General features: G+C 47.2%; 1 long non-coding RNA gene across 1 annotated transcript; it reads right to left on the bottom strand.

The window, feature by feature from the left end:
* Positions 1–14,984: 14,984 nt before the first annotated feature.
* Positions 14,985–17,299, bottom strand: LOC130513558 (uncharacterized). The gene is made up of 2 exons (XR_008946758.1): positions 17,071–17,299; positions 14,985–16,379 (listed from the first exon to the last, which is right to left on the bottom strand). It is a non-coding gene; the product is annotated as an uncharacterized LOC130513558 (long non-coding RNA).
* Between the last annotated feature and the right edge of the window lie 1,590 nt (positions 17,300–18,889).

Here is an 18,889-nt window from a genome sequence, read left to right as displayed (position 1 = left end):
ATTTGTACGTTTTCAGTAGTCAGAAGCCTTCGAGGCATCTCCTGCTGTGACTGGAGGCATCGCTGAGCCGCTATCAAAGGAAAACCGTGGAGAAAGGGTGTAAAGGTCTCCTGATGCCTCTCAATTCCTGTCGGTGGAAAGCCTCGGCAGAGGGAGCAGCTGCTTGGTGTTATAGGAATAAAAAAGAGGCTTGTTTTCAGATGTAAAATGTTTAATATTGGAGGAAACTCTGCCCTCTGGAACAAACGCTGTTCAAAAACGTGAGAGACGTGTCTCCTCCTCACCGCTGTGACCTGCCCACACACAATTGCCAACCAATAATAACCCACATATGAGGCGAAGCAGGTCCAATTATTCCCAAAACTCTGCGCAGAGGCCCAGGTGGACCCCAGAAACGGCTGCAGACACAGGTCTAAAGGAAGGATTCATGAGTTTGAGTTAGCGTCATCCTCATCCTCCTGCACTGACATTGATGTCGACTGAAGTTGATTTTATTGGAAATAAACTGCAAAAATACAGCGAAAGCGCCTCCTAAGAAGCTCAGCAGTGACATTTGAATTATCCCCTGTCTTCACGTCTGGATTCAATTCCAGTGTAATAAAAGTTCCAGCAGTTTTGCCCGTCTGAAACTTGGTCTCATTCTCCTTCTCTGCTCCTCACATAGATTTCCTCTCCTCCTTCCTAATTCTCCCCTCTTCTGGGTCTTTCTTCCTGTCCCCTTTGTACCGATTTCCTCTCTCACTTGATAATCCCAAATGCCTTTTTGAAAGGTTCTGGCTCCCAAAAAGCACAGAGCATTTGCCAGAATCCTTCAAGCCTGTCTGTCCAAACAAGCCTCATAACTGCTGCATCTGCTCCCAGTCAGACCTCCTGGATCTCCTGGCAGCAGGTCTTCACAGCCCCTCTCAGCCTAATAATAAAAAGGCAGCACCCTCACTAACTGCCCCACTCCAGCAGCAGCCTTTTGTAGCGCTGGACTACTTTATTCCGGCCAGAAACCCAATTGAGATCATTTCGTTCACATGGAGATTCGACCAAATGGTCACTTCTCATCATCATTTTTTTCTTTATTCTTTTGCCAAAACGATTAAAAATCCTCCTTTTACTCATATTTCATGGTTATTACCCTGTTCGGGCTTTATTTCCGGTCTGACAGTGTCAAAATGGGAGGTTTTGGGTTGTTTTACATCCCAGTGCTTCACACGTCCTCCACAGCTTTTTCACCCGCACCAGATAAATGAATGTTCTCCACCTCAGGCGGGCGGCGGTGACCCAGGAGCCCCAGCTGGCGCTTTCAGGGTGTGTCCGGTTACATTTCATGGTGCTGAGGGTGGGGTTCTGGAGCCACTGGAGCCCGCGGCCCCTGGGAAGCTGATGCTGTCCCTGGTCATCTGGTGTCTTCGGAGCATTTTGTGCTGTCTGCCTACTGTTCTACCAAAGAGATGTGACCTTTGACCTGTGTTCTATAGGGGTTGTGAGGCTGCTCTGCTGTTCACCAGCCTCTTACATCATTGACATAGTGCGGTGTCCCTCCTTTGCTATTAATACTATCCCGGGACACGCGCCCACACATGCACACACTCCTAGATTTATGGTTATCTCTTTTCTGCTTGTATCCTGGACTGCTTTTGATATGTCCTTGTCATCTTGGTTGTTTGTCACTCTGCCTGCACCTCTTCCTCCATTCTTCCTCTCATCTTTTCTCATGTCAGGTCTGTGTCGTCCCACACCCAACCGCAGCTACAAAGCATGTAAATCAACAGGCATTCAGAGCCTCAGCCTGCACGTCTGGCTGCTGCACAGGACAAACGCTTCTGGTGGTAACAGCACATCTCCTCGGATCTTCCCATAACGCAGCATCTTATCAGCAACAAGAAATATTTAGGTAAGAAATCTGTCAGCCTGTGTGTGCGGCATCCTAACGCGGACAAATAAACCGTGTGGTCTGACGGAGGCTTGTTTTCCTGACAGGTTTAACTTTCAACAGAGTGGAATAAATGGCGTCTCCATAGAGTTTATAGTAGCGGGCCTTTGGCCAAAGTCGTATACACCCCCAACATGGATGTAGGCGTCAGAACAAGTGAGCTGAGCCTCCAACTCCTGAAGGTTCACCACACTCACACACGCTGTAACGGCTGTGTGATGGATGCATGTTGTCTGCATAGATTCTCCCAGTTCAATTGTGTCCCATAATCGTGGATGTGAGGGCGTGGCCAACGCTCTGTGCACGGCAGTCCTGAATTAGATGATAACATGTTCTTCCCCTTCAGCCAGTTGATGGATGGATGGATGGATGGATGGATGGATGGATGGATGGATGGATGGATGGATGGATGGATGGATGGATGGATGGATGGATGGATGGATGGATGGATGGATGGTTTTCTCCACTCTATATTAAATTAAACACGATGTTGTAAATGCTGCTGTTCGGCAAATGGCTCCCCCTGGTGGATACGTGGCGTCAACAGTGGCTGCAGAGCAAGGCACTGGAAATGCAAAGAGAGAGATATTCAGGGATATGTTCCTCAGTGTCTCTTTCTGGGTACAACAGATATTCTGCACCAACATACTTCCACTCTTCCGGGCACACGAAACAGCCCCCTCCCCCACCGGCCAAAAGCCGTTAACCAATCCATACCTCAGAATCAGAAGTAGGTCGACTGGTGCTGGTAGCTACATTTCACTGCTTCCCTCCCTCTGCCTCACTTAGTGTGGCCAAAGGATTATTTCTTTCTTCTTTTTTTCCCCTGACATTAGTTCATGACTTCAGTCTGAGAACCCTGCAGGGGAAGCATCCAGACAGAATGTCTGCCGCTCATCTCCCGCTTTTCAGGATGACACTTTAATGAATAGGTAATAACTGTATGGAGAAGCGTCTTCAGTTGTTTCAGTAAACAGCAATAACTCAGCAGATCAAACCGTCTTGAGCCTTTTTAAGCATTAGTTTCTGATTCCTTACGCGAATTTTGCCTCTGGGAACTGATGTGCAAGACGAGTCAGTGCAGTAGTGCTGAATGAAAATATTTACCAATGCTACGTAATGAATCATCACTCCTGTGGGGGGTGGGGGGGGCTTGATAAGGGCTGCTGGAGTGTGATTCATGTGATATGGAGGTCCTATTTGATTAAAATAACCCAATGCTAGCAGGGCGGGAGCAGCACCTCTGTTCTCACCACTGACCCCCAGGTTGGTTTAGGGGTCAGCCAGAGATCAGGCCACTAAAGTCATGATGTCAGCATCAAAACATCGCAGCTATCGCACATTTTACGTCCAATGACTCTGAATCTTGACGTTAGGGTTACGTTTATTGCAGACAAAGAGGCCAGAAAGCAGAGAGCCCGACCTGACTGACTGATGTGGGGAAACTGGCTGGTTTGATGGAAACGTCAATTCTCAGTGGTTCCGAGACATTTCAACATGCAGCAGGAGCGTTGTTCACTGGAATCTGCCTGCACGGAAACACTGAGGCGTCGGGGTCAACGACGGCGCCGCAGCTGCAGCCATGCTCTTCAGACAGTGATGGCGAGGGACAACACAACTCCGGGTAAGACCTTGACATTACTGGGAGTCTTCTGACATATCGTTAACAAACACTGATTCTGTTGCAGGAGTTTGAAAAGGAGCTGATGAAATCCATGAATCTCTCCTCGATCACACCGATCGGGTTAAAGGCTGCAGTTAATTTACGGGCTGAGACTAAATTTCAGGGCTGGAAGAAGCTGAAACGCTTTTAAATAAGTAAAATTCGGAGTATTAAAAGCATCAGTTGTGCAGAGACACGCATGAGGTCATCACTCATTTCCTGCTTCCAGAATCTCGTGTTAGCTAAATGAGCTCTGAGCAAAAGAATAATCATGAGCTAAATATACGCCACGGGAACACCATTATCGTTCAGATGCTTCTCAGTCGAATGATCGCGTTAAAGGAGGGGCGTTCTGAGGCCTCTCAAATGATAATTGGAAGCAAAAGGTTCTCAAAGAAAAGAAGCCAGGAGGACGAGGCGGATGTGAAGAGAATCATTCACAGACACGCTCGATGATCATGGTCAGATGTTTCGCTGGACTCTGGATGCTGCTGCAGAATCTGCTGACTGGGATTAAACCGTCATCGAGCAGAGACTGGGGACAAACTGGGCGTGTCTGCAGCCGAAGGGTCCCGTGCATCTGCTGGGGTTTCGCACACTCCAGTCACATTTTTAGCTTCAAGCGAAGGTTGGTGGTTTTGATCATTTTGTACGGGCAGAAGTGATAACAAAAGTTTGCACCAACAGAAGGTTGGGAGACTGTGGGGGTCAAGGAAGCGTCAACCTTTAGCTTCCCAAAGCAACATTTCCCAACAAAACACGTTTCAAAACCACAAAACAACCCATTTGTTCACGATTAACATCTCAGAAGATGCCACACTTCAAACTACACTGGAGGCACCATTTTCACACACTTCTACCAAACTACAACTGACCCAGAAAGAGTCCGTCTGGGATTGTGTTTATTTGTTTACGTCCTCTGACCTCGTCCAGAACAGTGAGATCATATAGAGACAGGAGTGAGATGAGCATCGGCCATGATGAACCACAACAACCAGTGTGTGTGTGTGTGTGTGTGTGTGTGTGTGTGTGTGCGTGTGTGTGTGTGTGTGTGTGTGTGTCTCAGAGTGATCGCTGGCAGAATCGCTCTCTAGACAACGTGTCATTTCCTGGCAGCCCCATGTGGCTGCATCACAGGAAGTCCACCTGCTGCTTCTGACCCTGAGTCATGAAGCGACCTGCGATCTTTATGTGTGTGTGTGTGTGTGGGGGGGGTGATGTCATGTGACCACAGCACAAACGAACGGGTCACATCCTAAACCGGACTGTGTGATTTTAAAGGAGGTAGATCCATTTTAACTTTAAAACTTTATTCCCTGAGAGGGTCAGGTTGCTTTCTGCCTGTCCCTCTGTCCCTCCTCTGCCCTCCTGTCCCCCCCCTCTCTCTCCATCCCTCTGTCCCTCTGCCCCCCCCTCTCTCTCTGTCCCTCTGTCCCTCTGTCCCTCTGTCCCCCCCCCCTCTCCGTCCCTCTGTCTCTCTCTCTCTGTGCCGCTATGCATGCACACTTTTCCGTGTCCCGATTGGACGGACTCAGCTCAGTTCCTTGTCGCCATAAATCTCCATTCCAAAAGCCAGCAGTAATATCTGCCGGTAATGGTGCAGGATTGCTCCCATTCAGTTTTTGGTGATCCGTTGTGCCTCGCTGGCGGCCCGCTGCCAATCAAACCCAGCTGTTGTCTTTGCTGCCGATTACCGTCTGCTCCGTTATCTGTTTGACCCGGTGTGACTGGAAGCACGGCGCTGCTTAGAGTTTTATCTGCCGCTATGAAAGGTAATTTGTAAAGCCCCTAATCAATGCCTAATGGCCGACGAGGCGGCTCAGCTGCTCGTTTGGACGGCCAGGTGGAAGCAAATCATTTTATTGGCTCGTTTGCCATTTGTCAGGCTTGGTGTTGAGCGCTGGGCCCAGCTGCAGGGCAGATGTTCTGCTTGGATGGGGTGTAACCAGGCTGCTGTACCACGGGGGCAGACTGGTGCCAGCGCAGTGAATTATAGCCGGTTGAAGGAGCTGTTCCAGGAAACCGTTGGCTTGGATAGCTGATCCGCGGCTTTGTCATTTAAAAACATTTGCCTCCACAAAGATCAATAATAAAACCCAGACAGCAGCCATCAACAGCGAGGCACGATCGCTTTATGCCGTAAACGTCCCACCAGGCTCCAGCAGGGCGGCGATGTTCGCTGTGAAGGGGCGTGTGGAGTTCTTCTTCTGTGGTTCTGGGGCATCCATCCCTCCATCAGACTCTGTTATTGAAATCCTGCTGTCATCTGCTGCCTGTGTTACTCAGAAACGGGACGTGTCCCTCCCACAGCAATCTGTCTCCGTTACAGCGCCGACACCAGGGTGGGACTCTGGTCACTTTCTCTCTCTCGCTCCTGTTCCCCTCCATCCTTCTCCACCCACTTGTCATTTGGTACGCAGATGGAGCCCTCACAGGTGAAAAGAGCTTTAGCTGTGTGACCTAGCTTTTGCAAGCGCATCGCTGCAGGGCAGAGAGGGAGAAACTGTCGCCACGTTCTGCCGCCTCACAGTCTGATAAAGCAGTAAAAGCTGCTTCGACCACGCCGTTAAGCAAAGGTGACCAATGCGTCGAGGTGGGAAACCATCGCCGACTCCTTCATTTGCTCCCCTTCATTTTCTCCAACGTCCCGTTCTCCAGGCAGAGGCTAATATATCTGTGCAGACGTCCATGAGGAGCACGTGGTGAGGAACAGGCTAGGATTGTTGGTGGAGCCTGACGTGAGCGCCGGTTCATCCTGGTCCGACCTGATGGTGGATGCAGCTCCCCAGACCCTCATTACGTCTTGAATGACTTTTCACAGTTTTATTTAGACCTCAAACCAAATATTTATCACCTCATAATGACGTCTACAAGGATATAAACAAGACCGAGTTTGGGTTTCAGTGAGGCGACGCCGGACTCGACTGTAACCTCTTTACGGGAGCAGAGTGAGCGCCAGACTCTTCTTCTATAGGTAGCTTATTAGCTAATCCGGCTTTGAAGCTTGGACGCTTTCACACACATTTCTATTGGCAAAACAATGCAAGTCTGCACACAAAAGCCCAGAAATTTCCTCTGAAAACTCAGAAATGCTCCAAATGGGCCCAGTCAGCTCCAAATCCTCTGGAAAAGAAAATCTGGGGCCAATTACTCAGCCCGAGCTCCCAGAATCATTAATAACACTTTTTTTTTTTTTAAACTCTCTTTGCTGCCAAATGAAGAACGATTTAACGACAGACTTGGACGGCAGCTTGAGCTCGCAATGTCAGGAAAAGAGAACCAAATGTTCATTTCACCAAGGACGAGCTGCAGGAGGCCATTTGGTTTATTCCTTCTGGCTAAGCACCTGCATCACACAGGTTCAATGGATTGAAATTTGGATTAAATCGTGACCTGTTTTTAATGATCATAGTTAACAAGACGTGCAAACTGATGAGTTATAGCCAGAAGACTGGAAACATGAAACCTGCAACCACCGACTAGCTGCAGAAAACACTTCATGTATTTAGAAAATTAGATTGTTCTTTTTGTCCTTTTTAAGATGTTGTCAAACAAGTCAAACAAGGATAAGATAAAGTGCCTCAAAACACAATAGTTCCAGCAGTTTAGCTCATAAAAAGCGGTTTTGGAGGAGCGGAAACGCTAAAGTTTGGTCTGGAGGAGTGTGTTGCTCGTGCCAGCGCGTTTGTGTGAGCAGTAATAATCATAAAAACCTGATCATTACACGCAGAAATGAATTAAGAAGATGCGGCTTTGCCCGTTCTGTGTGAGCGGCTCGTGCAGCCAGGAGTCACCAGATAGGCTTAAAGAAAATAAAACCAGCTAATCGCCATCCATAACGTCTAACACACTGCTGCTGGTGCGGCGCTGCCAGTTATGGGAGGATGACTTTTATGGAGTCAGAGTACAGAGGGGTATAAAATCTAACTCTTATGATTGCCTTGGGGACTGTTTTTATGTCCAAACCCTATGAAACCTTGAAAAATTGGACACACTGGGGGGTGTTATCAACCCCAGACACTGCTGGAGATTGTCAGAATGAGTTTGCACCCCGCACTCCTAAAAGCCCCGCAGTGCTGTATATTTTCCACTGGTGTCAGGCTGCACATGGAGGAGAAAGTGCCGTAATTGAGGAGAATTTGACTCAACAGGCGTGACATTCTCCAGGTAGGAAATGCTGCTCTGAGTCAGAGGGGGGTCAGCAGAGACACGTTATAATTCATCCCAGCGTGGGCAGCTAACTGCATCTCAGAAGAAGGAACAAGTTTACAGCCTCTCCTCTCGCCTTAACACCAAGTCTGCCAAGGGCAAGAAGGCTTTAAATATGAGAGGGGTTGTTAGCCTTCTACTGGTCGACCTGTTGTCCCCGCCTCTTCACGCCCTCTCTGCCTTTTCCTCTAGTCCAGAACCTCGTTCCAAAGTTTGTTTTTAACATCTGTGTCCAGTCGTCCTCACGTTCTGGATCTTCCCACGACTGCCACCGTGTTGAGTGTAATCAGGATACACATCCTGGCTCTGCCACGGGGATATCGGGGAACCGTTGGTCAGAAAGCCGCACAACCATTTGTCGTTGGAAGCTTTGACACCGGATCTGGTGCTGGTGCTGACTTTGGAGGGGGAAAAGTCCAGACAGCATCTGGCGTGCATGTCGGCTTCGGCAAGGTGTGAGAGTCCAGAGCTATGGTGACTGCATCTTCAGTCCTTCCCAGTAGGCAAAGGTCCAGGATGGGGGGCAACTAGCTGGGGGTAGGTGTTGAGATGTTGGGCTGCGGTTTTTAGGTACTGGCGTGATGCAGGTCAGTACAGCACTCACCAAAGAGGATAATTAAAGATGGACGATGGGAGAAGGACATCGCCCCCTGCTGGCTGACTTTGGTAACGGAAAAAGGACCTGAAATTTAACCTCGAATCAATTTTCCAAAAGATGGTTGCAGTCATCTTAGCTACTTATTACCATTGGGGCGTTTTATTTATTCAATAGCAGTTGATTATTAATTAGTTATTAGTTCTTTAGTTCTTGGGACCTTTAAACAGTAAAATATTGCAGCTTGAATTTTTAATTTGGTAGTTATGAATAAAATGATTGAGAGATGATTAAAAGGTCAAAGATTCAAGCATTTTGGAGTGACACATACTAATATTGGGGAAAATAATAATGTACCTAATAAATAGGCATTTGTTTGAAAGAGTAATTAAATCCTGACTTGCAGTCTGAGGGGTCCTTGTTTTACCCACCTGGAGCTGCTCTACTTACATGTCTGCACGAAGAGTGTGTGTGTGTGTGTGTGTGTGTTTGTGTGTGTGTGCCCACAGGAGAAGGAGGCATGACTGAATTGTGTCCAGTTATAAAGCATAAAAACGTGTCAGTAGTTTGCACTTTTAGCCTCTTTTGGTGCTGCTTTGATACAAAAATACATATTTTTTTGATCAGGCGGCACATTCTGCATCCACAGATGACTATAATTTATTCCCACTAGCACAGTATCTTCAGGGTTAATATCCATGACCAGGAAATCTTTGTATGTCACCTGAAGATTGTGGGTTTCTTGGCGTTTCCCTTCACACACACCTGCTGCTGTGTGTCTGATCCACATGCATTCACACAGGGTTTTGTTGGCTATCGACAAGCCTGGAGGACTCACCTGTCACAGGCATCTCCTCTTATGCTTAGACTGTGCACGCCAGTGAGCGCACCAGCGCCGGGCTGAGGGCTGATGTGAGGCTTTAACACCACTGCGGGAGTAATAGTAGTGTGGCGTGAGCAGGTGTGGCTTATGTAAGATGTGGATTGTCGGCTCTCCAGAGAGTTGTTAGTGTTGTAGGTGTTACCTTGAATAAAAAGTAGCTGAAGCAAATGCTCAAGGGTGATACTGCAGCACATATTCGATCCAAATAGATCCCTTTACGATGATGTCGCTTATCCTGGGATGTTGTACTCGTCTGTGTCTTATATACCAGCGATGCGTAAACTTCCTTTATTGACATGTAAAGGAACATGTCTCTGTCCTCTTCTTATTTGTTTAATGGGGTTTGTGTCCCTCTGTTTCTGGATGTAAGGCTCACTTACATTTGTCAGTTGCAGTTCTGAGCACACGCGTGTGCTTTGACTCCATTAGTTCGCGTACATTAAGGATTTTTGTAGCTTTCTCGCAGACATAAAGGGCATTTGTGCTTCTAAAACGCTGAAATTCCAAGTAGGCATCTCGGAGCCCCCGATGTTTACAGGTTCGTGCTGTTTGCTAAATCGGTCAAATCATTTATCACTTCGGCCCCTGAACAAGACAGCAAATTAGGAAATGAGGAAAATAAGAAATATTAGCCTGCATGAAACAGCCCACACATACACACACGTAGCTGCACGGGTCCCAGGAGGAGCTTAATGACTCACATTTGCTCATGTAGATGGAGTGCACACACACACACACACACACACACACACGTATACACTGAAGAAGCATGAACCCTTGTCAGTTTGAGATTAGCCACAGGCGAGTCCATCCCAGCAGACCTCCTGACATGTCTGACTGGGGGTTATGGGAGAAACTGGAGGAGCCACAAGGCCGCCAGTGTTTACTTTAGGTGAAACCAGTTTACATTCCTGCGTATGAGGGGACTGGAAGGACAACCAGGGTTGGTTTATTTGGAAAAGTCAGAGGTGGATTTGACTGAAGGTGGTTCACAGTAAACAGCAGGTCATCACATAGTGCACATAAGGGGGGGGGGGGTCAGATATCTCAGCAGAATTACAAAGAAAATCTCATTTTAAAAGTACATTAGAAACATTTCTGATCAAATGTTGAAAAAACATTATCTTTACTTACTGTCCAGTGTGGATTCATGTGTGTGTGTGTGTATGTGTGTGTGTGTGTGTGTGTGTGTGAGAGAGAGAGAGAGAGAGAGAGAGAGAGAGAGAGAGAGAGAGAGAGAGAGAGAGAGAGAGAGAGAGAGAGAGAGAGAGAGAGAGAGTCAATTATGTCCTGACCTGTGGGAACGTGTGGAGAATGAACAGAAAATGGACTAGAAATGGGAGTTTGGACCCTCAGGGAATGTCTGGCTGGCTGACCATTACCCCTGACACACACACACACACACACACACACACACGATCATGCACATCATGTGGCTCGCTCTCCTGACATAGGCTCAGTGTCGAAGCATCGTATAAATATTTAAGGAGTGATGGTGTGTGTGTGTGTGTGTGTGTGTGTGTGTGTGTGTGTGCGTTGTACGGTGTCCAGCAGGACTAGTCTGGCTCCGCCCCACATGATTACGTTGACTGTATCCTTCAGATTCAGATTGAGCTGCTGATCTCAGCTGATCAGATCACTGATTACAGAGGAGGATCTCTGCTCCTGGGAGATCACTGATCAGCTGAGATCACTGACGGTGACACATGACTAGAGAGGAGGATCCCTGCTCCTGGGAGATCACTGATCGACTGAGATCACTGACGGTGACACATGACTACAGAGGAGGATCTCTGCTCCTGGGAGATCACTGATCGACTGAGATCACTGACGATGACACATGACTACAGAGGAGGATCTGTGCTCCTGGGAGATCACTGATCGACTGAGATCACTGACGGTGACACATGACTAGAGAGGAGGATCCCTGCTCCTAGGAGATCACTGATCGACTGAGATCACTGACGGTGACACATGACTAGAGAGGAGGATCTCTGCTCCCAGGAGCAGAGCTCAGGGTCCTTAAACAAAGCGCTACGTCTCCTTTTATGCTTCCTTTCCTTAAAAAGCCTCTGGAATGGAAGATTTCTCAGGTTCTCTCTACTTTTACAAGATCCATAAGTTGGAGTGGTGTTGAGTTGAGTTGAGTTGAGATTCTGACTGCTGTGACATCAGTCGCTGTTGTTTAAGCAACTTTGCGTCGCCCAGTCGTCACTGGTTTCCAGTTTGCTTCGAACATCCCGGACGCTGGCGGGATGCTGATCGTTGCTCTGTAATCTGCATTACTTTCTATTAAGTGAATTGTGGCGCTCCTTTGCTGTAGGCCAGCTCTTTAAGTGATAGCCCAGCCCTCCGTTCTGGTGCCAGGATGGTTTTGGCAGAGATCTCCAGGTTTTTGCTCCATTAGTTTAATTGCCTTTAACCTGTAATCAATATTTACAGCATGAACAACTGAAAGAGTTCAAGGAATAAGCATTTCTCATTCTCTTGTGCTGATTCGATTAGATGCTGTTCTTATTTCCAGTAAAAGACACCTCCCCCCCACCACCACCACCACCAGCCGACACCCCCAAAAGAGATCCCAGTGTGCTCAGTGTTGACCTTGAGTCAGAAACGCTCCTCAGATAAATGAACAATGGCTTTTGTCATGCTTTGTGTGCTAATTTAAAGAATGAACAAAAATGTCAGAAAAGGTGAAACCAAGGTGAGGTCGCGGGAGCGGGGAGAAGGAGAACAAGGAAAGAAGGAGAGGAAGGATGAGAGATGGAGGGGGAATGTGATAAATGACAGTGGAAGGAGAAGATATGGGGAGAAATAAAGGGAAAGGCCAACAGCACACGCTGTGTTTCCATCTGGCCTGCTTACTCAGTGAGCACGCACACGCGCGTGTGTGTGTGTGTGTGTGTGTGTAGGAGACACCTGACAGGACATTTAGTGTTCAAACCCTCTTGCTGAATCTCTCAGTAAAATTCTGGGATGTTCCTCAGCCTTGCTGTGTTGCACAAACCCAGCTTTTATTCTCTGACTGTATTTGGGGTGTTGTGGTGGTGCCACGGCAACACAGAACAACCTGATTCCATGTGTGGGGAGGACATGGAGGGGGAATGTGGAGTAAAAGATTAGGGAGAAAGAAATTTGCCATTTCTACATGTATCGTATCGTATCGTATCGTAACGTATCGGATCGTATCGGATCAGATCGGATTTTATTTGGCCATCACAACCCCGGGTCTAATATACGCGACGTTCCAACATGTGTCAGTCACATTGTCCGTCTTGAATAAGATTTTAAACCCTGCACGTGCACACTCGTGGTTGAGGGGGGTTAAACTGGCATCAGTTCCCACAGACACCAGCTAGTAAAGAGGGGAAACGGGGCAAAGCCGCGTCACATGACATGTTTATACAGCAGTCCGGGGAATGTTGACTATCTGCCGAGGAAATAAGTCCCATAAGTCTGCAGCCTTAAAGCGTCTCTTCCTGCGCTCTGGCCTTCTGGCCTGATTTAACTTGTGATAGCACACAATGAAAAAATACAAGCCTACATCTATAAATCCCATCTGCCTCAATAACAAATGATGCAAACAGCTCTGCAAATCTCCCAGAATCCTCTGGGCTTTACTCCGGCACCTCTGCCCTCAGACCCAGTTCTGACATAAACGCAACATTTTACAAATATGTTTTAGTCAAGATTAAGGCAATAAAATAAGGTGCAACATTATAAATTAGCATTGTTTTATGCTCTCATCCAGATGTGAGACGGGCCTGGACTGGTAGCTTGGTGGTGGAACCTTGTTTGACTCTCAGTCCTGAGTCCTCTTCTATTCATCAGGCGATGAAGAGGCAGCGATGCCAGCGAGGAAGAGCGCGCCGAAGGTGCGGTTTGTGCGGGGTTAATCAGCCTCACCTGTTGCTGCTGTAATGAGCCAGGAAGAGCCGCAGGAAGTGGCTGATTAAATCCGGCCCACTTCCTCCATCTCCGCTGATTAAATTCGGCAGCTATTAAATAATAACCGAAGGTGTTGAAGCGAGAAGAAGATCTCTGCTGCATCTGTGTTTGGTGACATTTAGCTGGAATTAGCTGAGTAAAGTCACATGTTGGGAAGTGTGGTGAATTTTGGTGAATGTGGGATGTGTCTTCAACACAAAATTGGGAAAAGGAGGCATCCGCAAGTGCAGCAAAAGAAAGGGCCGGTGGTTTTGATTTGATATTGTTCTAAATAAATGCACACTTTTATTCAAATCACCAGGACACAGACATCATTTCAGAGCACAATAGAGAGATGAGGATCATTTCTGCCAGCGGGAATTGAATTAGTATTTTGTCTGAAATGTGTTTAATGGTTCAGAAGGTTGGGGGGAAAAAAATTTATTTGGAAATTATTTTTAAAAAAGCAACATGTTTCATGTCCTATCTCGTTTTGGCAGCACAAAGCAGAGAAATTTCTCAGAGACTAAACGAGCTCCTTATCATTCACCCGCCACAATAATAGAAAGCTAATACACTTCAGCACTCGCAGCCATTCTAATTAAGCCTGGTTTCTAAAACAGCGCCCATCAGTCACTATTATCTGCCGCTAGATGCAGTCGAGGCTGAGCGAGGACGAGCCGGTGCTGCAGACTTCTGCAGCACAGCCTCCCTCTTTCTGCTTCGCTTCACTCATTCTGCAGATGAGGTTGGCAGCGGCCGCCCGCTCTCTGTTTCAGACTAATTTATGACCCCTGCAGAGGAGGGTGCATTACGAAGATCAGCCGCGTCAAGCTCGGCCACGCAGCCATGAGACGGCAGAAAGAGCTCACCCACGGAAACGCCTGCGGGTGATTTAATTAAAGCTGTTAGCACTAAAATCTGAGGCAGCGCTCTCCATGCACTCACCTATTCTTTTGTTTGTTTACCTTTGATATCCTGAACGGAAGTGAAAATGATTCTTATCCTCATCTCAAACGTGCACCAGCAGAACGCTGAATTAGCAAAGAATCCTTCCCTCCTTTCACCTCTGCTGCTAAGTTCTCTGAAAGCAAACATTTTGCATCCAAACATGCTCACGCTTGATTTCCACTAGTTTTCTTCCAGTCAAACGCGACCCGGCGCCCCCCGATGCAGAGCTCTTCGCCGCACTCCTACATTTTCTCCAGCGATGTTATGAAACTGGTTTATGCTAATGCGGAGAAAGTCTGAGAGCTAAAACAAAAACAAATATCAACCCACAGTTTCTGTAATGGAACCAGCAGCGTCTTCGCTCCGAGGTGCAGTGGGGGAGGACAAACTCTGACCGGTCCTGATCTGAAACGCATCATTTCAGATGAGTCACGCTTGCGGTCCGTCTAAGAGTTTGGATCCACATGAAACTCAAGTCAGGCCAGTTTTATTAATAGAGACCAAAATCAGAAACAAAGATGACTCACGGAGCTTTCAGTTAATTAATCCATGCAGAAAACCACACGACTAACAGATCCCACAGGCTAGACGTGTATGTAGCATGACTGAGGCTTAAAAGCTGGATCTGCGGGCCCATTTAGAAGCCACGACGCACGGTTTCACAACCAAAATGAGAATTAATCCGGTAAATCACCCTTTGACTTTGCAGGAGCTCCTTAAACAGCTGAACTTGTGGACATCCGAACCCATCACACGACACCGTTGGGCGACGCAGAGTTGAGATCGTCTGAGTTGTGGAGCGGAGACGTAACTCATCATGTAAGAAAGAGGATTTTAATTCAATTCAATTCAATCTTTATTTATATGGCACTTTTCATACACTGGGTAGCACAAAGTGCCTCACAAAGGATCAAAACAAGAAAGAGAAACAAGAGAATCAAGAAAAAGGACACACACACAGATACACACACACACATGTATACACACACTCAAACACACACAAACAAGCTGAGACATGGCTGGGCACCGAGACCTGAGGAGAAGAAGATGCCACCTTTGGGGGCCCACCAGGCCGGGGGCGAGGTCATGGTCCATGACCACAGGTGGTACCGCCACAAAGACCAGCCCGACCCAGACAGACCGGAGGCTCCACACCAAGTCACAGAGCCCCCTAACCACCCAGGCCAGAGCCGTCCACGGATTTTAAGTGGGATCAAACAAGAAGAAGCAAAAAAAAAAGCATCCCCGGGAAGCAAAAATGGTGTTTTTATAGTTAGGAAAACGGAGCGGAGTCCCAGCCACATGTCATATTCAGGAACGGGAATGTTTTTGTTCAACAGTTCAAGCGAATTATCCTCCCAGCAGCCACAACGGCGCATCATTGTGGGGATCAGCCAAGGAAATGAAGGAAAAACGTGATCACGGTTGAAGTCATTCTGCTCCAGATATGATTCTCATCGGTGTTTTACAGCCCATTTCTGTCCTGCGAGTCAATACTTCACACAATAACAACATGATAACGATGGAGAAATAAAGAAGATTGAGTAGAAATCAAAAATCAGGAATGTGTCTCTTCTTACTTTAAATGTGTTCAATAAAACCTGCTTTGCAGACATGGAATAACTTTTTATCGTTGCTAAGTGGCTTTAAGTGTTGTTATCATTCCTGAGAGTCCTTTCTGCCGGTCCTCAGCAGATGTTTACGCACTCTTTAAAAAACAAGCAGGATTTTAAGTGCACACCTCTGTTGCTCATTTGAGAGCTTCGCTCTTCACACTTTGACTCCTCTCTTGATGCCAAAAGGGCATCAACACCTTTTTATCTTGTTTTCAGGCCTCGCTGTTGTCAGCAGGGGACTTTTACTGTGTTGGTTTGGATTAAATTATGCTGCAGGTCCTAATATTTGGTTATGTGAACACCTTTGAGCCTCAGTGAGCTTCTACCGGACCAAAGAGCTACTTAAAACCGTCCTCTTTGAAAAAGCTTATTGTTACTAATTCTGTGGTTCCAGTTACTATCATAGACAGACAAACTATCATACTTAGGGGGTCGTCCAATCATTAGGTTAACATCTTAGCTGTGCTGCTATAGGCCAACATGATCACATGACCGGCCTCTGTCACCCCACTCGGTCATGGTTTCCTCTCCTCTCCCATCATCACACATGATGATGTCATGCCTGCCACAGCGTTCCGGTATCAGGTTCTGACCTCCAGAGGTGTCTTCGTCTAATGAGAAGTCAGAGGATGACATCAGCACAGCTCTGATCCATAGAAGACCTGCTCACAGTAACATGATAGCACATCCACGGGGGCCATTAGGCTCGATACATGTGCTGCTGAGAAATATTAAATGTCAAGTGAGTCACGCTAGCTCACACCCATGTGGTGGTGCCCTGTTTATCAAACGCACGGAACACGTAAAACTCGATAAACAGGATGAGAAAAATATCTACGAACAGAAATGTAGGTCAGCAAATCATCAGGACATGAATGTCATCAATGTTGGCGGCTTGTTTTATCCTGTTCATTGGGTCGATATTTTTGGCTTAGCATTAGCACATAACAGGAAGGGAAATTAGCATAAATGTAAAGACAAACAAGTGACGAAAGACATAAATGAGTAAGACAAACAAAACAACAACAGATGGATTGTGAAACAATGATGTCTGACAGTCACAGTAAAGAATAGAAGGATGTAGGAGGAGATCTTTGTGTTCCAGACAAAAGTGAGAGGAGACGTTTTCACCAACGGAAATGGTGACATCAGGGGAAAGAGAATTTCCCAACTGCAGACGGGCTGTGAGAGGGAGACAGAGAGAGGGAGACGGAGAGAGAGAGAGAGAGAGAGAGAGAGAGGGAGACGGAGAGGTGGAGGTCGCCTGTCTGCCGTGTATTAACGCTGCGCTGCAACACTGACCTTTCAGAACATCACACTCCTCCAAATACCACAAGGATCCCGTTAACCACGGTGACGCCGGAGCTACGCCGCCTGTCGCTCGCCTCCTCAGCTCTGGTGGCTAAAGTGTACACACACACACACACGCACACACACACACACACACACACGTGAAGTACACATGAACAACCTTCACGCTGGCAAATGTGTTTTCAGACCAAATCATTTTCTAACAATATTTTTCTCATGATGTGTTGATTTCATATATCATTTTATTGAAGAAAAGACTTTTACTAGCTGTACTCACACTAAATCAGGCCACTCTGCTGGTTCCAGTTCATTTATTTACCTTCAGAATGCTCCAAAAAGGTGTTTTCTCTAAGCATTCTTCAACTTTGCCAGCCTGTCGTTGCCCCAGTTGCAGCTATTTTAGGATTGTCTTTAAATTAAATATCGGTTGAAGCGTGTTTGCCATGTTGACCTACTGAACACGACCACGCCATCGTTACGTGTGTACGTTTGGACCCTGTGAGTGCGCTCCATCATGAGATAATCTGGCCTCACATCTGTGACGACCCTGGCTGTGTCTTCTCTGCCTGCCTCTCTGTTGTCTCCTCCCTTCTGCAGGCAGTGGGTGGGCCAGGTGCTGCTAAGTGGCGATCCAGCTCACCTGGACTGATCAGCTGTGAGGGCTATAAATGCTCCACAGTCTGGGCGGTCACTCTCTTGCTTGGCTCCCTCCAGGTCTTCTTGGGTGTTCTGTTTTGGTTTGTTGTTTTGTATTATCCATCAATAAATTCCCTTTGTTCTAAAATCCATCCTGTGTGTTCTCCCTACTTTGTCTGATCCATGAGCTGGTTCATGACACGTCCTCTATAAATCTGAATTTAGTCTACAGGGCATCTTAAAACAATCAACTTGATTAGAATTTGACTTTGGAGCCATAATTGCCTTTTCCAGATGTGACGTCTGAGCTCACAGCTGGGAAAAACAGCTCCTCCGCGTCCACGGTGATGACGTCCACCTGCTTCCAGGAGGGAGCTGCCGCCCCCGCCAGTGTGGACGGGATGGGATGTTTGCAGCCATCAGTGCTGATTGCTGAGTCACCACAACAGGAGCTGAGGCGGCATCAGCGTGACTCACTGGCACAAAAAGGTCGGCTCAACTGAACATTAAGCTACAACGTGGCGGTTCAGAAGAGGACTTCCATTTGCTCTGCAGGATTTGGAATTTAAAATCTGGCCTGAGCTTCGTGACGAGTTGGTCTGAGGATGATGTGGCTGCCTGGTCTGAAAGGAGAAACACACACGCACGCGCAGATAAAGGATCAGCTGCATTCTGAAGTCTTAATTCAACTGTAATTAATATTGATTAGATTAGCGGCTATGAGCGGCGCTTATCTGGAGAGCACGTAAACAACCACAGGGCCAATTAGAATAATACCGTTATAATGAATACGAGATTAACAGGCAGAGTTCACCTTTCTGTGGAATCAGAAACTTTCACAACACACTATACCACCCCCCCCCCACACACACACACACACACACACACACACAGCAATTAGCCTAGCTCTTGTTGCTCCTTTGTTCTATTTTGCTGATATGCTTATTTTATGAGACTTTTTATTCCACTTAGTTGGAAATCCAACAGCTCTCCCAACAAACGGTTTCTTTTTCTCTTTTTCTTTAATAAATCCCGCGGGGCCACTGGAAGCTGCTTTGCCTGCTGTGTTTATCAGCGGCGGCACATCTCGCTGCTGTTTATGGTCGTTATTGCTCCAGAGGATCTGCTTCCGCCCGGCTGGGCTGCGCCTTTAAAATGATGAAGGGGAGTGCGG

This window comes from Takifugu flavidus, chromosome 17 (assembly GCF_003711565.1).
Source record: "Takifugu flavidus isolate HTHZ2018 chromosome 17, ASM371156v2, whole genome shotgun sequence".
NCBI lineage: Eukaryota > Metazoa > Chordata > Actinopteri > Tetraodontiformes > Tetraodontidae > Takifugu > Takifugu flavidus.
The sequence above is the reverse complement of the archived record's forward strand: the minus strand, read 5'-3'. Positions and strand labels throughout refer to the sequence as shown.